The sequence below is a fragment of the Ursus maritimus genome, unplaced genomic scaffold, assembly GCF_017311325.1.
Source record: "Ursus maritimus isolate PB19 unplaced genomic scaffold, ASM1731132v1 scaffold_18, whole genome shotgun sequence".
Lineage (NCBI taxonomy): Eukaryota > Metazoa > Chordata > Mammalia > Carnivora > Ursidae > Ursus > Ursus maritimus.
The window spans coordinates 12,973,105-12,993,020 of NW_024424230.1; the positions used below are offsets into that span (position 1 = coordinate 12,973,105).

A 19,916-nucleotide genomic window follows, 5' to 3' on the forward strand; every position below is an offset into this window, starting at 1 on the left:
AAGCCTGGATTCTGCCCCTTTTCTCAGCATCAGCACCCTATATTTGAGCAAACTGTCTTCCCTTGTATGGACCGGCCACTGAAGTCCAACAGTACGCTCATAATAGACTGGTCATGTAATTTATCATTCAAACTGCGACAGTTATGAGAGTAAGGGGGGCACTACTAATAATTTTGCAGGGACAACAGGTGTAAAGTAGGACACTCCCTGACAAGCTGGGACATATGGTCACCTTATGTTATAGATCACCTTGGGCTCTTCAGAAAAATTTGCACAGCTACTATTCAAAATACCAGTCTTCAAATCCAAAATTATCATCCCTTATGAAAGTTTTCATCTACCAGCACAGCTTCATAGGTGATAGAATTTTTAGTTTTCCCAGACATTCATGTTTTCTCAGCTACTTTCGTGGCTTTAAACGCTCATTATAACTGAAGTTAACATAAATTATGGTGTTTGAGACTCAGTACTGCTAAGAGACGAATGCCTTTATTTTCCAAATCAACCCACTCTCTGTCCTGGAAGGAAAGAACACCCATGATTTCTAGAGTCGTGAGCCTTCTTTTCCTGGGTGCTTTTTGAAGCATAGGGATCTTACCTCTGCTATATCCAGTGATGGAGGGAAGTGCTGTGAATGGTTGCTGATCCACAAGAGTGGATACATCTCCAAATACCGGTGTATTTGGTGGCTTAGCATAGTACAGTGAGTAGGGCTTTAAAAAGATGCATTATAAAAGCATCATGGCTTACTAGCTGGCTTGCTTCTACAGCTCCTGCCACAGTGCTCTGCACATGGTAGGCACTTCATAAAGGTTTGTTAGCTTGAAATTCTGAGACACATTTGGAAGACAGTGGTAGCTAAGTAAACTCACTTACCAGTGCTAGTAACTTCATTTCTGCCTATGCTTAGGGAGTCCTGGCATGGTTGGGCCATGGTGTTAGAATGCAAAGAAGAACAGATACTATCTCTACCCTCCAGTATTTCATGATCTAGCAGCAGCTTCAGAGCATAAACAACTAAGTCTAAGAAAGTTCAGGAGAAAGAGAAATCAATTTTGACCTGGGGGAGTTAAGTGGCATTTGAGCTAGGTTTGAAAAGTAGAATTTTTTTTCCTAGGACAGAGAGGGGAGAAGGCCATTTCACATAGTGGGAACAGCATGAACAAAAACCCATTAAGAGGCCAATTGTTTGATGTGTTTGGGGAATCAGAAAAAACCTTATGTGTTTGGAAGATAAGCTTTAATTGGTAGTGGGATATGAGGCAGCAGTCCCTTAATGTCAAACGTGGAAACTCAGGTTATATTATGTAGACAACGGGAATCACATAGTTTTATATGTGTGTGGGGATATTAACCGACCCATGTATAGACTGATAACCTGGCGGCAGGGAGACCAGTTGTGAAGAGGTTCTTGTGTCTAGGAGAGATATAAAGACAGGTGGATAAAAAGAAGGAGCCAGATATGAGGTACCTCGTTGGCAGTTGGTTGGATGTTGGGCTGAGGAGGAAGGAAGAGCCAAGCACAGCACCAGGGAATTGAGTAGGTGATGATGCCATGAAAAGACCCTGGAAAGCTGGAGGGGAGCAGAGTTGGACTGGTAAATATTTCTGGAGAGGTTTGTGAGGAGATTAAGTGAGATAGTGAATGAAAAAACCTTGAACAGTGCTTTGCATAGAGTGGGTGTTTAATAAACACTTAATTAAAAGAAGGAGGCAAAGAAGGAAAGAAAGGAAGGAGGGAACTTCTCCTGCCTCCACATTGTACCACAATAGGGAAGACATTTAGACTGTTAGGAGATCCAGCGGGAATCATTCATTGGGGCTGTTCCTGTCAACGCACTTGCTAATTATTTCATGTTAATTGGGTATACAGACCAGGAGAGAGCTCAGAAAAAGTAAAAGATCAGAATTTGCTGGGGTCAGACAGAGGAGAGGTGAGCTTTGAGCCAAACTTGGAGAAAGAGAAAGAATTGGAGTGATGAAGAGGACCTACGAAGACGGAGGGAGGCAAGAAGGCAGACTTGAACACGCCCCACCGTACAGGAAGCAAGAACGGTGCTGTTTGACATTGAAAGAAGTGTCCACATATGGAGAAATGTCATTGGGTGAGCTGTGGGAGCGTCATCTGGAGGAGGATCTTGCTTACTTTCTGATGAGCCTATCCTGAAATTCGGTCAAGAGACCCCTGTTCTCTATAATAACCAGCCCTATTCCTCCTAAATTCTTTCTGACCGTTGGGACTAACAGCAAGAAACCAAGAAATCAAATCACATTGACTTTTTCTGGGGAGCCATTTCAGGATAACTCAATAAATCCTTTTGTTAGAAGTACTGGCTAGTACTTTGTCTTACAAAATGACTTTTGGTTTCTTTGCCTCGGTCTTTGATTATCGCATAAATATTTTAGTTTCATTATTACATTGTTTTTAGAGGGTAATGCATGGAGTACGTTGGTAAGATTGTTTGCCTTCAGCTCTATCACATCTGCTTCAGGAATGCCAGAAAACAGAAACACAGTTTATTTAGTCAGTTGCCTCAATTAGAGCATCTGAGAGAGAGAAGGTGTAAAATCTGGCAGTTGGCATGATGTCGCATCTTGAGTCAGAAAGTCTTGAAGTGGGAAGTTCTTTGGAGGCCTTCTCCTGCCACCTTCTTCAGACTGGTGCCACCCGTCCCCCTCCTGAATGCTTCCACTGAAGGGGAGTTCCCAGAATGTGCCAACTTTTAGGAAAAGGCAAACCACAGTTGAATAAACACTTTCAAGTTAACTTCTTCTCACACTGGTTCCACACTTGTTATGTTGGCCACCGTATGAAATGAATGCAACCCAGAAGTTACCTAGGAATATCTTCACTTGATCTGCAAAATCTCAGTGTCTGTTTGAGGCAATGACATATTTGTCATTTGACAAATTTGACAAGCCATTTGCTTGTCAATGACATATTTTTTGTTTGGAGAAAACTTTTAACGTCATCTTCTCATGTAATTCTCTTCATCTTCTTCTTCATCACCATCAACTTATTTTGTCTTTTCCTTTGGGTATCATGCCTTCTCTTGATATGGGTTCCAAGAAGTGGCTGCATTCAGAGATTTGATATTAAAAATGGCCCAGTCTCAAAAACAATGACAGTTCTCTGTGATTTTTTGATCAAATCACCTGAGTTTGACATTTGGCTGTGTTGCTGCCGGCATTCATATAAAACTTTACAAAGTGCCACTGAAACCTAGCTGTTCTTCTTCGGTAACGTTTCACTCATCCATCCCTTTATTTAGAAAACATCCGAGGCCCACTGTTTCCACCATTTCCTCTTTATTTGGGGCCATTAACAACCCACACTGACATGCCTGCTTCGTAAATGGGTTTTAATCTCTGCCTCTGGGGGCCGATGCCTAATATCCTAAAACCTCACTTGGATGACTACCCCATCTTACTTAAAAACCTTCATGGCATAATTCTTTTAAATAATGCATTGTCCTGATTATAAAAGTAAGATATGGTGGGGTTTTTGAGAAAATTGGGAAAATAGAGAAAAGCGAAAAGAAGGGAAACAAATCACTCATAATCCACCACTGCCAAAAACCTCCCAACCTATTGTTAATCCGTTGGTACACATCCTACAAGTTGTTCTTGTGTCTTTGCCTGGTACTGAGAAGCTTCCCAGTGTGGTCCCAGCTTGATGTTACAACCTTCCCTCTTCTGCCTGCTGTTGCTCTGGGAACATATACTGTCTTGCATGGGACTTTTTCATATGTCTCCTTCGCTGATATTTTTTTCTGATTCTATAAATAATACATGTGGTTATAAATATTTTTTTAAATTTAGATAAGGAATAAAATAAGACTTATCTTCCAAAACATCTCAACCTCCTGCAATAAAAAACACTGATATTTTGCAGACCATCTCATCACCATCAGTTCACCTCTGTGTGCCTGAGTGCACACACATGATTTCCTATAAATGAGATCATAGCATCCGTGTGGTTTTTATGGTTGACATCTTTCATTTTCACTTAGTACTTCCCTCCCCCTTCCTTTCTTCCCTCCACCCCTACTCCCTCTCCCCTATGTTGCCAGTGTTATCAACCTTGCATATATCCTTCCATGCTTTACTCCACACTCATGTCATTATATCAAACATGAGATAGGTATTCACACATACCTGTTGTGATTCTTGTCCTTGCTTTGTAAAAACGAGATCATATCATGTTCTCTCTGCATCTTGCTTTTTCCTCACTTAAAAATGGTATGTTGTTTAAATTCCTCCATTCTTTCTTTTTCTTTTCTTTTTTTTTCATTAGAGAGAGAGAAGGAGGGGCGGAGGAAGAGGGAGAGAGAAATTCTTAAGCAGGCTCCACGCCCAGTGCGGAGCCCAGTGCGGCACTCAATCTCACAACCCTGAGCTCATGATCTGAGCTGAAATCAAGACTCAGACGCTTAGCCGACTGAGCCACCCAGGTGCCCCACGTTCTTTCTTTTTCATGACTGCATATTACTCCTCGGTTATCTGTAGCATCATTTAGTAAATGATTCTATTATAAACAACACTATAGTGAACATCCCTTTGTTCATATGGCTTGATCAATGGCAGTATTTTTAAATTTGGGTTGGTATTTTCAGATTGCTTTCTAAATGGCACAGAAATATCTATTTCCACCAGCGGTGTATGAAAGTACTTTTTTCTATATCCTTCCATGTAGCTATGACATTGTCACCACCAAGGGGCAGTGCCTTTAAATTGCAGGAAGGGATGGGGGGCAGCATCCCTTTGAAATCTCAGACTTGAATACAAATATGGCGCCATAATGAAACCATCACAGTGATATATATAGAAGAGAATTCATTAAGAGGTGATCATGGTTTACTAGAGTTGGGTTTTGGGGAACTAATATTTGTAGAAATGAACCCTATGGCCTGAAGTGTTATTTTATTTTTAGGGTGATTGTTTTTAACCTAGCATCACAGCTAGAAATTTCCCTCTTGGCTTTAATTTGCTTTCTTATAGTTTTTGTCAGAACTCAAAAGGTAAAACACATCACATTCAACTTTTGAACTTTGAGTCAACCTTGAAAATATGCACATGTATGTATGTCAAGGTGAGATCTGGTGAAACATGGTTTAGATTTTAAATGCTTTTAAAGTAACTGTTGACATGGAGTTAGAAGCAGGTGGAAAGGCTGGATCTCACAGACCATCTCCTGAGCTATGCAGGGATGTTTGTCTTCCCCCCTTTCCTCCAAGATGGCAACACAGTCCCATTCTCTCCCTCCTCGCTGCCTGTCTGCCTCTAAGTCATGGACTGTCTGGTGCTTTCTGTCCTCATCCTGGCTGCAAGATCTGCCACCACTTCTCTTGTTCTTCTTTCTTCCTTCCGCCCCTCTCCCTTCCATTTCTCCCGTGTTTCTCAGCTTTCCCGCAAAGAGTCTTGGCTTTTGCAACTGTTGCCAGCCACTGAGATTGCATTTTTGGGCCAGCAAGCCTGCCCTCCCACATCATTTTGGGTGCAGCCTCAAGGTCATTGGCCTCTCTTAGCTGCTTTCATCCCTCATTTTTCTGTTGATAGACTCTCCACCTGACACAGATGCTTCTCCCACCCCACTTTAACTTTTTTTTATCTGCCATCATTTGGGAACCTTGAGTACCTGTGGGCCTGAGGTTTCCCTGTACTTTGAGGTAGAAATAGATTTTATCTCTGAGAGAGCTCTGACCAGCCTGTTCTTTTGGCTGTTGGTGTCTTACCAAGTAAAGAACCTTTGGATTATTATGGATTGTTAGAACTGTGTGGAGAACAAATGAGGTAATCTAGAATGTTGTTTCACTGTTCTTCAGTGAATGTTCTCAGTGTCCGGGACAGTCATGAGTAGGATTCTGGTCTTAACTCCTTAATGCTGAATCTGCTCACATTTGTAGGTTAGACAAAGCCTAAACATTATTTTGATATAGTGTGTGTGTGTGTGTGTGTGTGTGTGTGTGTGTGTGTGTGGTTTAATATGTACAACTTGTCTGAACACGGTAGCTCTGTGGTTTGTCTTTTACTGAGAACTGCTTTTTTTTTTCCTTTTCTAAGAAAATGCCAGTTTTCTAAACTAAAGTCTTTCTTGTGAGCTCATCAGCAGTGAAGGATGTTGTGTGAAGACGTGTTGGTGATAATAAGATCAAACAATCGCCTGATTCAGGTGACTTTAACTCAAATCATATTGACTAAAATAGTATTAAACATGTGATGCTGTCATGTGACATTTGAATATTTGCCAAGGAAAGCACTCAGGTTGCTACGACTGGCTGCAAGAGTGAGTGATTTTCCTGTTTTACTGTTTTTTCATACATTTTTGTTTGAGAATCTGAAACCAACCTTTATAGTTTGTGGAGGGAAAGTGACATGGACAGTCAGCATGAATCTGTTTACCTGCTTTTCCCTTTCATGGCTTATAAGAATTCAGGTCCCTTAGTCCTAATCAATGTATAAATTAGGGGACACACACTTTGACAACTTCGAAATTTCTTTTTTTTTAAAGATTTTATTTATTTATTCGACAGAGATAGAGACAGCCAGCGAGAGAGGGAACACAAGTAAGGGGAGTGGGAGAGGAAGAAGCAGGCTCATAGCGGAGGAGCCTGATGTGGGGCTCGATCCCATAACGCCGGGATCACGCCCTGAGCCGAAGGCAGACGCTTAACCGCTGTGCCACCCAGGCGCCCCAACAGCTTTGAAATTTCTAGATGTCCTTTCTCTCTCACACCACCTTCCCACAAGTCCTTTCCGTATTTTTTCATCCTTTATGTAAAGGTAGTGATCTGTATTTGACACAGCTTAGAATTCACACCTAAGATACCTGGGTCCCACTTGTGCCTTATGGCCACTTCTTACTGCATGTCAGCAACATTTTATTATCGAGTACCTATTTTGTTGCACATGTCTGAAGGACTGAAAATGAGGCCAGACTCCCTAAAACAAAATGTAGAAAGTCAGGGGCTTCCAAAACTACAGAGCTCTGCCTAAGAGAATTTGCTAAGGATTAACAGTGACCACTTGTGGGCTCTTGTGGGCTCAGAGACTCTTGTGGGCTCAGAAAACCAGAACCTAGAGGTTCGAGTCCAGAGAACACAAGAGCAGCCACCCCTCAAGAGACAGTTTTTGGAAGGCTCTGGGAAGACGAGTGGAAGCAAGAGGCCATGAATGATGAGTGGCCACTGTGAGAACAGAGCAGCCTGTGAGGTAAGACCAACGTTCAGGGTGAGGTGTATTAGAGTCAATGAGAAGGGCAGGAGATTTGGAACCGAGTCACAGGACAGTCCCATCGCAAGTGGGGATCCAGAGTGCAGGTGACAGGGACCGTCAGGAGGGCCCGGATCCTCACGGTCAGGCTGAGTGAGAAGCCGCTGGATTTATTTAGTGGAGTCGTGCAGGAGGGGATTGGCAAGGAAATGCAAACCTACAGCGCTGTGTGAATGGCAGGTGGGAAATGAACTGACAGGAAGGAGGAGAGCCTCGTGGGCACGATAAGCTCGTTCTGAGACATGACTGAACTGAAAGCAGAGAAAATACTCTCTTAATCCAGGGTCTTTCATTCGTTACAAGTTCAGCATCTTTGTATTTCATTCACAAAAGAGCCAAATGCATTTAAATATATATGCTTGCTCATGGAATTGTGGTTAGAAACTCATTGCTGTTGGGAATGTTATGAATTAAAGGGAGTTTGACCCGAATAACATGGGAACAGTGGGAACGCCACTTGAAGCCATTGGTAAGGTAACCTTACATTCACTATTTTGTAAAGAATAAAAGACCTTTCTGTCTTGGGCTTGAAGTCCACGCTACCCCTGCCCCAGCATGACCCCAGTTGGAGCCCCCAGTCTTCCCCCACGAAGGCCTCCAGGAATTGCCACCTGGGCAGTCACTCTCTGTCCCCTCTACCTCTGTCCCCACTTTGAGTGACTAGTCCAGGCCCTGCCAGGGGTCTCTCACCTTCCCTCACCTTCCAGAATCTTCACCATCTCCCCTGCACCACCTCCAAGTGTGCTCCGGGCTCCCAGTCCTGGAAACGATTGCCTTCCATCCTGCTGCTTCTCTGGACTGCTGCCAGCTTCCTGCCAGGATTTTAAGCTTCTGCAAAGCTGCATGGTCTTGGAGTCCTCTTCCTCACTCCCCGTTCCCCTCCTAGCCCTCCAGCGAAGTGGGTCTTACATTTCTGTCACTCTAACAAAACAGCCATCTCATAAGTGAGTTATGTACCAATTTCTGACGACATCCAGAGCCACGACGTTTTCCTTTTCTGTAGCAGTCGGAACCTGGGGAGATGTCTCCCTTGAAACACCTGACCTTCTTGCTTCTGTTATGCAAGCCTGATTCTTCCTCGAATCTCCCTGACCAGAGCATCTCTGTGCAGCATCTCCCACCTGGTAAATGCAGACCTTGGCCCCAGTGCAGGCTGGGTTTCTTCTCTCTGGCTTCTCTCTACTTGAGATCTCATGGACTCCCTCTAAACCTTTCAACTCAGATGCAAGGTGTTCCAAAACCCCCACCTCCAGACCTCACAGGTCTCCCGTTTTCATTCCAGATTTCCAGCTCTCTGCTGGCCACAGCAACATGGACAGTCCACTGCTGTTTAGAACCCTGCTCTGCCTCTTCCTCCCCCAAACCAGTCTCCGTAATGGGGGAACCTCATCCTGGTCCCCACATCTCACTCATGTTTGGTTCCATCTTCTTACTTTCTTCTGTGTCTATACTCTTACAGATCTCTCATTTCCTCCATTTCAAACTCTGTCCTCATGGTGTTCTAGAAGTGAAAATGGATGGGCAGTCTACTACATCCTTACTTGATCTGTATAAACAGAAGAGGTCTAGGTCAAGGGAATGTAAGTCTAACTTGAATCATAAAAAGAGAGCCACGGCCCCTAGGTCAATTCCAAGACTTGAGCCAGTTTGCAGACCCAGAACCCTTAACTGGGGGGGAGGCTAGGTCCCCCATTATACTGCCAGAAATTTATATCATTAATCTTTCTCCCAGCCTTCCCCAAAGGGTCCTACAGCTTTTTATCAGAGTAACTGTGCCCTGTGGAAAAGAAAATAATCAGACCTTTTGAGGATTTTTGGACACTAGCTCTGAATGGACACTAATTCCCCGAGACCCAAAGCGTTGCTATGGGCCACCAGTCCGAGGTTAGGGGATCCCTGCAGCTTGAGCTCCGTTGGATTGGTCCTCACAGCACTTTGTGCAGGTGGAGGGGGCTGGCCTTGCGGGTCTTCCATCTTCCCTGTCCTTGGCACTACCAAAGCACCTCTGCAACCTTTATATTCCCCGGATCCAAACTTCCACAGGTGTTCTGTTCTGGGAAAGAGTGTCTTCCTTAGCCTGATCGTTGAAACTGTCCACAAAGAATTCTTCCCCTCAGTGATGGGTAGTAAGGAGGGTACGTATTGCAAGGAGCACTGGGTGTTATACGCAAACAGTGAATCATGGAACACTACATCAAAAACTAATGAAGTACTGTATGGTGACTAACATAACATTAAAAAAAAAAAATTCCCCTCTCTGCAGCTTCCTTGGCCACAAGTCCTCAACCCAGTTCTCTGCCCCGCACCCTCCCCATCCCGATATACAGCCCCCCAAACAGGTCACTTTCTTTCCTCTCTCTTTTACCTTTACTCACGGTGTTCCCTGCATCTGGTATTTCTTTTTGGCTCCCTGCTGTGGATTTGTGTGGTGCCTGTTTTTAGCACAAATATGCCATGTCCCCTTGTAAAACCTTTTTCTGCATTTGAGTCTGTAACAGCCAGGGAAATGAGCACGAAAGCGTGGCTGGATTAATTCACCAGTCTTAGGGAAATAGAGGGGGTCCTTCTAGGTGTGGGTCGTTACCAATCTTCATCAACAAAAGATTGCCTTGTTTATACCTGTTCTTCATAGTCAGCATTTTCGTAAATCTGCTTAAGGTGAAAGTGAGTTCTTTGTGTTTAAAAAATCATATGGGAAGCAGAGAAATAAGAAATGTTCATTTTGTTTAATGCGTGAGTATATTCCATGACAGGTGGCCTCTCAACTTGCACAAATTGAACAGAATTGGTTGGCTGAAACCTATCAGCAGAGCAGGAGGAATAATGGCCAGGTGGTGGGACCAGGAGCAGATGGGAAATATTTACTTAGATCTTCAGTTCTTCTTGTTAAGAGTCCCTCTAATCAAGTACCTCCCCTTAACTGTGAAATAAACTTCCAGTACCTTTGAGTAGTCTTTTCTTTGAAAAGGTAATTTCCGTGCCAGTTTCTCCTTTTTTCCAAATGGTTAGAATAACCAGACAGTGTCAGTGGAGTCCGTACAAGCTTGACTACTCCCAAGTTTTATTAAAAGTTTCCAGATCTCAGAGTCAAAATTAAAACAGCACAAAAGTTATATTGAAAATGTGATAAATGTTGGGATTTTTTTTTTTTTCAGACCAAATAAGGCAGCGTCACCCCGGGGGGGGGGGGGGTCTGTGCGGACTCTGCATTGGAGGCAGAACTTCCTCATGCCTGGCTCACCTACCCCAGCACTCTAGTAGACCCAGGCAGTCTAGAAGCCTAGGTGCTAGATCCCCCAGAGGTACCTTTGGTCTTCAGGAAATCCTATAATTCTCCATGCGCTGTCAGCCCTTAAACAACTTTGAATTATTCTTCTCCTTTGACTATGCAGCATGGCTCTGTTGGTTTTCTTTGCACATGGTTTTCTTTGCACTTCTCTCACTACTGCACTCCCATCTTCAGCCCTTAAACAACTTTGAATTATTCTTCTCCTTTGACTATGCAGCATGGCTCTGTTGGTTTTCTTTGCACATGGTTTTCTTTGCACTTCTCTCACTACTGCACTCCCATCTTCCTCTACCAACATTTGTGAAGCATTTATGTAGCGCCTGCTGGGGGCCAGAGCCACGCTTAGTTGCATGGATCTATACAGAGATGAATGGGACATGCCCCTGCTCTTTAGGGGCTCACCCCGCCGCGTCTCCACCTCTCTCCTTCCTCCATCTGGAACTCTGAGCACTTGGAGTGCTCCCCAACACCTTTCCCTCCTTCTCCTCTCCCCTGTTCACTCACCTCTTCAGAAAGACATTTTTTCCTCGTGGTTTCAATCATAAAACTATATTCCCAGTTTTATTTTCTTATCTGCAGTACTGAATTTTCTCTTGCTTTCCCCCAGAATCAGTGTGTCCCTGGGCCAACCAAGTCCTCACAAAGCACTCCCCTTTTCTGTCAGGATCAGCCCAGGTTTCCTTCCCCCCCCCCCAAGACTCCCAAATCTGGAAACCATCATAGGTCACACTCCCCTCTTTCGTCTGTGTCCGGAAATCAGTGTTCAGGTTCCTCTGACCTGCTTGTTGATTCTTTCTTTCTTCACCTTTCACACTGCATCCATTCCGCTTGGTCCTGGTGGGCACACAGTGGCCCCAGCCCTCCCAATGAACTCTGCACATCCAAGCCAACATCCCCTTCTTTAAATCCCATCTTATGGGTATCCCTCTCCTTATGTGGCAGAGATGATGTCTTACTTTTTTAGATCTCTGACTGAATCTGACCCAGCTGTTTGCATACAGTAGGCACATAATTAATGCTTCTTGATCTGTTGTGGCAAAGGCATACTTAGATTTTAGATTGTCAGCCTTAGCTTTCCTACTGTCTTTATCTTGCAGAACCTCCAAATGGTAATCCCTGCAATGGCAATCCCTACTGTTGTAGCCCTGGGGCAAGTGTAGCATGGCAGCAAACAGTGAAACAGATCAAAAATTGGGAAGTGAGATCCAAGAGGGAAATTAAGGAAAAGGAATTATTCAATATGGGAGAAACCAAGACAGTGAGAGCTCATAGTGGGATACTGTGCAGATGGCCTGCCTCTCTTGAGACAGTTGTCTACACACCCTTAGTTTTCACTCTTACAAATGTATGTCCTTTAATACTTAGTACCTTACTGTCTACCTCATGATTGCCTATGGCTCTTATCGTGCATTGCATTCATGGTGGGCAGACATAGCCAAAGCCACATGATTCGTGCTGGTGGGTGGCGCCGTCCAGGACGCACCAGGGTTGGAATGGCTCTGCATGTCAACCCACCAAGCACATCCTGGAAGCAGAGATGTGGACCCAGCCGTGGAGGTAACCCAGACTTCCTCCTCCAAGAGGTCAAGGTTTCGGGGCGCCTGGGTGGCACAGCAGTTAAGCGTCTGCCTTCGGCTCAGGGCGTGATCCCGGCGTTATGGGATCGAGCCCCACATCGGGCTCCTCCGCTATGAGCCTGCTTCTTCCTCTCCCACTCCCCCTGCTTGTGTTCCCTCTCTCGCTGGCTGTCTCTATCTCTGTCGAATAAATAAATAAAATCTTTTAAAAAAAAAAGAGGTCAAGGTTTCATAGGGGTCAGACATGGAGGCAGCAAACTGTAGTAGAGAGGGTAAGGCACCGTAGGAAAGGTATAGGTTCAAAGTAAGGGAAGATTTCTAGCGAGAATTGTAAAACCCCGAAATGGATTACGGAGAATGCTTGTTGGCACCCTCTTTCCTGGAAATGCTGAAGTTGTAGCAACTGTCTACCGTGGCCTGAGCACAGAACTTCTCCAGGGGCTGGAGTATAGGAAAGAGGGCTGCTGGTGCTCTATTCCCACAGCCCACTTATCTGGATCGCTTCGTTTGCTTGGCAGGGAGTTGGCTGCAGGCTGCTGCTTACTCAACCACAGAAGTGAAATTTGTTACTTATGAGAAATAATAAAAGATCTTTCTTTTTCTAGACTTCCTCTAGTCAAATGGGTCTGTTTTCTTTCTAAATGGGGGAGTATGTTTTGCTTTTTTTTCCTTTCGTGGCATTCAAATTACCTTTTGTATATACTCTGCCCAGTAGTTCAGAGTATATTTACAAGAGAAGCAAAGCCCCAAATCATAGTGAATGCTCACCATTTTCTTCCAAGATGGTATGTGGAGTATGTGCACAGATGGAAGAAGTTAGGCTGTTGAAGATTTGATGGAATTCACCAGCGTTAACAATGGACATTTTTAGTATCATCAGAATGTTTTTCTGTTATTCCTTTGGCTAAACAACCATTACTGAGCAGTTACTCTGTGCCCTGCACTACGCCTGCTAGTTGTAGAAGAAACAAAATGCATAAGACATGGTCTCTGCTTTCAAGGCATTTACAGTCTAGAGGGAAGATAGAATGTATTACAAGGAAAGGATTATTCTAGTTCAAAGGAAGGCCATCATGGAGAATCATGGTAGAATTATAATAGTTCGAAATTCTACTTTTTCAAGCTTTGTCATTTCAGTCCTATATTAGCCTGGTTTTTCACTTAAAAATCATTTCTGATAATCAATTCACATGGTTTATATGCTGAAACAATTTAGAAAGGGCTTTATTGATAAATTTCACTGCCACCTCTGTCCGCATCTACCCAATTGGCTAGTCTCTTATTCGATTGAAACAGGTAACTATGTATGTTAACGCCCTGAGTATAGATGTCCAGTGTCTCTTCATGCAAAATAATTACATATGTATTTAAATTTTCTCTCTTTCTTACACAAAAGGCAGCATGCTATTTGCCTTGTTCTTCACTTGGCCTGTGAATGTAACAGTTTACCTCGGAGACCTTAGCATATCAGCGCACAGAGTATATCCTTTTTCTTTCTTCTTCGGTAGGACAATACCTTCATAGTATTCCATTGTTTTGGAGATACCACAGTATATTGGTTATCTCTTGCTGCATAATAAACTGCTCCATGACTTTGTGGCTTACAACAACAATGATTTTATTTATTCACACCTTTGTGGGTGTGCTGTTTGGGGTCAGCTGGGTGGTTTTTCTTCTGATTTTGCATGGATTTACTCAAATGGATGAGGTTATCTGGCAAACTGAATGGGGCTAGATGCCCAAGATGGCTTCACTCACATGTCAGTGGTAGATTTTGACTACCAGCTGGACCAGCTTGACTAGCCTGGGTTTACTTCACATGATGACTGGATCCCAAAAGCAGAGAAGAAGCATGCCCCCAATGCAAGAGAGCTTATTAAGCCTCTTCTTGTATCGCACATGCTAATGTTCCATTACCAAGTAGCCAGGTCATAGGGCCAAGCCCAGAGCCAATGTGGGAAGGACCTTCACAAGGGAGGGAGCACCTTGAGGAGAGATTCATTGACTGTGCCTGTGTTACTGCCTCCTACACATGTCTCATAAGTACCCTATTGATGGACACCTGGTTATTTCCAGTCTTTTGGCATTACAAATAACACCCTAGTCAACTGCCTTGCCCATTATTCAGCTCACACGTGAGTAGTATAAATTTCTAGAAGTGTGTTGCTGGGGCAAAGGGTAAATGCTTTTTAAATTATCTATCTCTTCTATTTCTGTGGTGCTATTTCTCTGGTTATTTTAAGCTTGTGTGCTGTCACTTCTGCAGAAGCTTTGAAAATGTGAAAAGAGTCTGGATAGGAAATGCATATAAACTGAATTAATTAGAAACTCATTCCTAAAATGGCAAAAAAAAAAAAAGATGAAAGCTATACTAGAAACCAAATAACATTGAATAAAGTAACATGCATTTGAATAAATAGGCCTATTATTATAACAATGGTTTACATTACTATTGTGTTACAGTATAGAAACAGTTTGCTTGTAGTATCTTACATAATTCTTTCTCACAATACTATGAGTTAAGGGTATAATTGGCCCCATTATATATACACATGTATATACATACATATATATATATATATATAACGTGGGGGGGCATGTGTGTGGATTTTTTTAAGACTTAGAGAAGTTACATGACTTGCCGCAACCAGTGGGTTATAGCCAGGATATATACCCAGCCCTGTAACAATAAACTTGACCTTTTCTCATTAAGTGCTTCTCGTTTAGTAGGGACTTGTACCTTGTTAGCTTAGCTTAGCTTCAGTTGGCATTAATTTGCTCTGCTTGCTAACTTGCCATGCTCATATACCATAATCATAAATGATATCTTCTCAGGATGCTCTTTTTAAAAAAATTACAAATAGTTTGTTTCTAATTTCTGAACACTTGAGAAGCATCCCTAAGGTTTTCTCCTGCTGTGTGGGTGAGATCGTTGTCCGAATTGAGAGCTCCCTTCCTGATCTTAGTCGCTAGTAAATCTTGAAAGAGGAATTCTCTTTAAGCCCATATGTTAGCTTTCAGCCTTCAGGAAAGAGGAGGTATTTTTAAATAAAACCTTGCCTTGGCCCTCCTGCAGCGGCATGGAAAGTAGACTGTTTTCTTTTTTTCATTCACACTCAGACATTTTCATAGGGGCTTGGTCACGGCAAGTGGGCCTCACGTACAAACCACCCACTTCCCTGAAGCATGATTGATTAGCAAAGCTGTTCTGCCCAAGGGCAGCCTGTTTGCCTGAGCCTGGATGTTGACAGGTTTGACACGCACAGATTTTAAAACAGGTCTCTCATCCCCAGACTGCAGGCCTGCAGGCTGTGGGCCAGGACGCTTGTTCTTGAGGGAGGGGAGAAGAGAAAGGATACACTTCGCGGAGCAGGGCAGGCTGCATGGATCAGGAACCACCTCACATTCTAGAATTCCTGAAACATGGCAGCTCAGGCCAAAGTTCGTGCTTGCTGAGAGAGCTCTTGAGGCTGCTGGGGCCACCAAAACCAAATTGCAGAAGAAATGTGAAGTACAGGCGAGTGGAAGGATGCTTCAGCCAAGCCTGTGGGAACGAGAGTGGACCCCGTTTGATGAAGAATCTCAAAACATCAAAGGAAGGCATTCTTTATCAAGGAAGATAGACATTTGATGCCCAGTCATCTTAACCTATGTTGGAAGTTTGGAAATACAGCCAAACAGTGACCCTGTCAACCCAATGAGGTCTTTCATGTCTGTCTCCTTTGGGGCCTCCAACAAGGTGACTTTTACAGAGCAGAATCCACATAAATGTGTGCTTCCCAAATGCTAAGGCTTAAGGTAGACTTAGAAATCATCTTGTTGGGGCGCCTGGGTGGCTCATTCGGTTCAGTGTCTGACTTGATTCAACTCAGGTCATGATCTGCCGGTCATGGGATTGAGCCCCATGTCGGGTTCCATGCTCAGCTCCAAGTCCGCTTGGGATTCTGTCTCTCCCTCTCCCTCTGCCCTTCCCCCCCCCCACTCTCACACATGCGTGCACACACTCTCTCTCTTTAATTAATTATTTTTAAAACTAAACCATCTTGTCCAGGCCTCACCATTTTAGAGATGAGTAAACTGAGGCACGGGACGGTTGGGTCAGTGGTCTCAGGGTGTTCTCTTCGTTAGTGGCAGGACCAGGTCTTCTAAATCTTCGTAATGCCAGTAGTCATAGAGTCGTGCTGCTGATATTCTAACGAATGTTAAATGAGTGAAGGAATAAGTTAATTTTCTTTTACAAGAAACTTCTTTAAAAACCACTCATTCAGTAAAGCCGGGCAGGATCATCCACTTCATTTACTTACATATTAACCTTAGATCATCTCAGGGACATTCCTTTGGGGTGTGATAGGAAAGGGGGGGTTTATAAGGACAAATCGGTTAGTGTCTTGAAAGACTTTCAGGAATCTGGGTTTCAAGGCATTTTGGCCATCGTACAGAAAGTCTTAAATGTCAGCGTTGGTTGAAAAAATTGGACTTTCTTACCATGATGTGTTACATGCTCAAAGTGCGGATGGCCTGTTAGGGACACTTCAGCCCGAGGCTAAGAGTAGTCTTCAAGTGCACTTTAGGGACCTGGATGGCAGTGCAGCAGTAGGAGCAGATGTCACTGGGGAGATGGGCCCTGGTCTTTGCCCTGATCCCTCTCGAGTGCTGGCTACTCACTGCCCACTTCACGCAGAGGTGCCACACTTGCTCTGAATACCCCACCTGATAGGCTGAGGGCTCGGCAGATTGGGCTGCTTTAGGGAATGCCACCCCTTCCAGCGTGGCTTCATTGTTCTTCTGTCGCATGCTTGACTGTCAGTTCTCTCGTCTTTGGCTCATGACCGTCCTGCCACCTGCGATGGAGGGGAGAAACTTTCTCGAGTCCTTTCACTGATGCGTCTGACTGTATCTGTTGTCATCACTACATTTTGACACCTGACAAAAGAGTGTCTCAACTCTTAACTTTCCTCTCCAAGGTGGAAGGGATAAGTCATAGCTCCCTTTTTGGATATAAGTCCATCATTGTCCTGCAGGCCACGGAGAAGGTCTTAGAAGCCCATTTATCAGTATCTGCAATAGTGCTGCATATTTGGTTTCCGGTGTGTCGTGAAGAAAAACCTGCAAATAACTACAAGTAGGGATTCCAGTGAAATGTGGGCTCTGCTTTGCTCTAGCTGGCGTGAGAGGCTGTGTAACTCTAAGAATACCGGTAGTGGTATCTATCTACATTCTAAGAATTTAGGGAGGCGAGGTTTGTACAGAATTAAATCACCCCGTCATATCTGTGAGGCTTCCTGCAGAACGAAGGCGAAAATAAACCCAAACAAACAAAACAGGAACATGTCTGAACACCGTGAGATGCGTGCTCCTCAAACAGTAGAGGTTTTGAATTGGTCTTTAAATATTTCATTGGAGACCTACTTGCTTGAAAATGTGCTTCTCTCTCTCTCTCTCTCTCTCTTTTTTTTTTTTGGTAGTGTTGTTTTGTTGTTAATTGTTCTGCTTTTTGTTCTTACTATCATATTTAACCCATGTGTGGTTGGAAAGGTCAGGATTTTCTTGATAGAAAGTGGAGGGGAGGTAAGATTCTGCCACCCACACCACAGAAGAAGTCGGATAGGCCTGGCTAGGGTGTGCATGTGTGTTTCTGCATGTGTATGTGTTTGTGTGTCTGTGTGTCTGGGTTGTGTCTCCATGTCTGTATATCTGTGTGTATATGTGTGTCTCAGTGCATCTGTGTCTGTGTTTTTGTGTCTGTGTGTGTGTGTCTGTGTTTCTCTGTGAGTGTGTGTGTGTCTCAGTGTGTATGTCTCTGTGTGTATCTGTGCACGTGTGTGTGTGTGTGTTGGTGTGTATGCAGGTACATTGTCAGGCTAAACCTTCCTTCAGCATCATGCTTCTCTTTTCCTCATCCCAAAACCACTTTGCTTTGTTGTTAAAGCAAATATAACTACTTTCTTACAAAATAAAGACCAAATAACCTGAAGAGCTCAAATAAAATCCACCCCATGACCCAATATTAAAAGACAAAAATTTTCCATGGAGAAAGTCCCACACCAGACTGAGGAAGGCAGACAAGTCAACTTGAGTCTTTTGCTTGCTTGTACTTCTTTTTTACCCCCTACAAAGAATGCTGTCTCACAGACTCCACATCTCAGTTCGCCATATCTGCCTGCTAATGGTTTTCATTTGAATTTAAAATATTCGGTGATCCTTGGAGAAGAATGAAGAAGCCAGGTTGAATATTACATTATCTTATGAAAGCTTGCCTCCCCTCTTTCCCTCCCCTCCTCCCCGCCCCCTCCCCCCTTCCCTCCCTTCTCTCCCTGACTGGGCCTGTTGTGTGCCCAGATTTACCAGATGTGAGCCAGCACAAGGCCCACTCTGGAGGGGACAGCCACCTCCCAGGCACCGTTCCTCCCAGGCAGCCGCCCCTGAGGAACTTCGTGGAAAATGCAGGAATGGTTTGGCATTCAGTTGCGTCCTGTTCGGAGCAGGACAGATTGCAGCAGCGAGTGATGACAGAAATAGCCACCAGAGAGGGAGTTCTCACCACGTGACAGATACTGTGCTAAATGCTTACCTTGCACTGCCTGAGTCCTGAAAACCACTAGAAGGTATGAGAATTGTTCCTCATTGTCAGACAGGGAAACCGAAGCTCAGAAAGGTGAATGATATGTCAACAGGGACACAGCTCAGAAGGGACAGGGTGGGCCTCGAGCCAGGTTGGCCTCTGAAGGCCATGCTGTTGGCCCCCACAGCATCCCCAGAAGGAGCCCAACCCTTAAATACGCAGAAGAATCTATTTCACGTATGAATTTGGCAGCCACATGTCACCAAGCCATAACGTTCTTCCCTATTTGGGAAAAAAGTTGCTTTTCCTCACCAGCCTTTATAATCGTCCAGATTTCTATTCTAAGAAATAGCAACATGTAAAGAAGATAGATTCAAAAAAGAATTGGTTTTTGTTGTGAGGTGCAGGCTGGAAGATAGAGTTTAAATGCTAAAATATTGGGATTTAACGATGAGGAAAAGGAGGTTGAAATGTGGAATTTAGAAATCTGAGAAATTAGGAAATCCAAGCTGCAAGGAGCCCATAGCTGTAATGCATCCAGGGGTAGGAGCACCAAGTTCATGTCTGCCCAGCCTTCTGGAAGGCTGTTTGTATTTTATCCTGTGTGATAAAGGCCTGCGTCTTTCTTACTGCCTGACTTAACTAAGCATATTAACCGCATGCAATGCTCAGCTCTCATTAATTTTCCATGGGCTCACTTGGCTTTGATCTTTTCATTTCGAGGCCCAAAACGACCATATAGAGGGAGAAGGGATCACGTTATATCTCCTCCAGTATGTGTCATTTGTCCCCTAATGATGCCTTTCAATCAGAGAAAAGGTTTTAGTAACCAAGTGACTAAATTATAGGCTACCCCTCCCCTGCCTCCTTTATCAAAACTTAATTAGTATTGACTCTTTCCTTGGCTAAATCCCATTTCAAAACCTGCAGGAACGAACTTTTTCCATAGCTGAACCTTTTAAAATTATGTATTTGAAATATCTTGAAGCCTAAGAGAATAGTGTTTAAACAAGTTACGCATTGATTTCCTCTTACCCTGAATTATTTCTCGCCTGATTTTCCTGAGGTTGTTCCTGAAACATTCTTTGTGGTTCACTGAACACAAAAAACAAACCCATGTACCAGGTTGGGTGAGGCTGTAGGGATAAGGGAAACATGGCATTTGTTCTCAAGCAACGTAAGTCTCGTCAAGGAAATGAGACACTTCAACAAATAG

The 19,916-nt window shown here is 43.8% G+C and overlaps 1 protein-coding gene across 2 annotated transcripts in view; it reads left to right on the forward strand.

The window, feature by feature from the left end:
• Positions 1–19,916, forward strand: part of BCL2 (BCL2 apoptosis regulator) — a 168,535-nt gene that overhangs the window by 86,494 nt on the left and 62,125 nt on the right. The window lies entirely within an intron of this gene.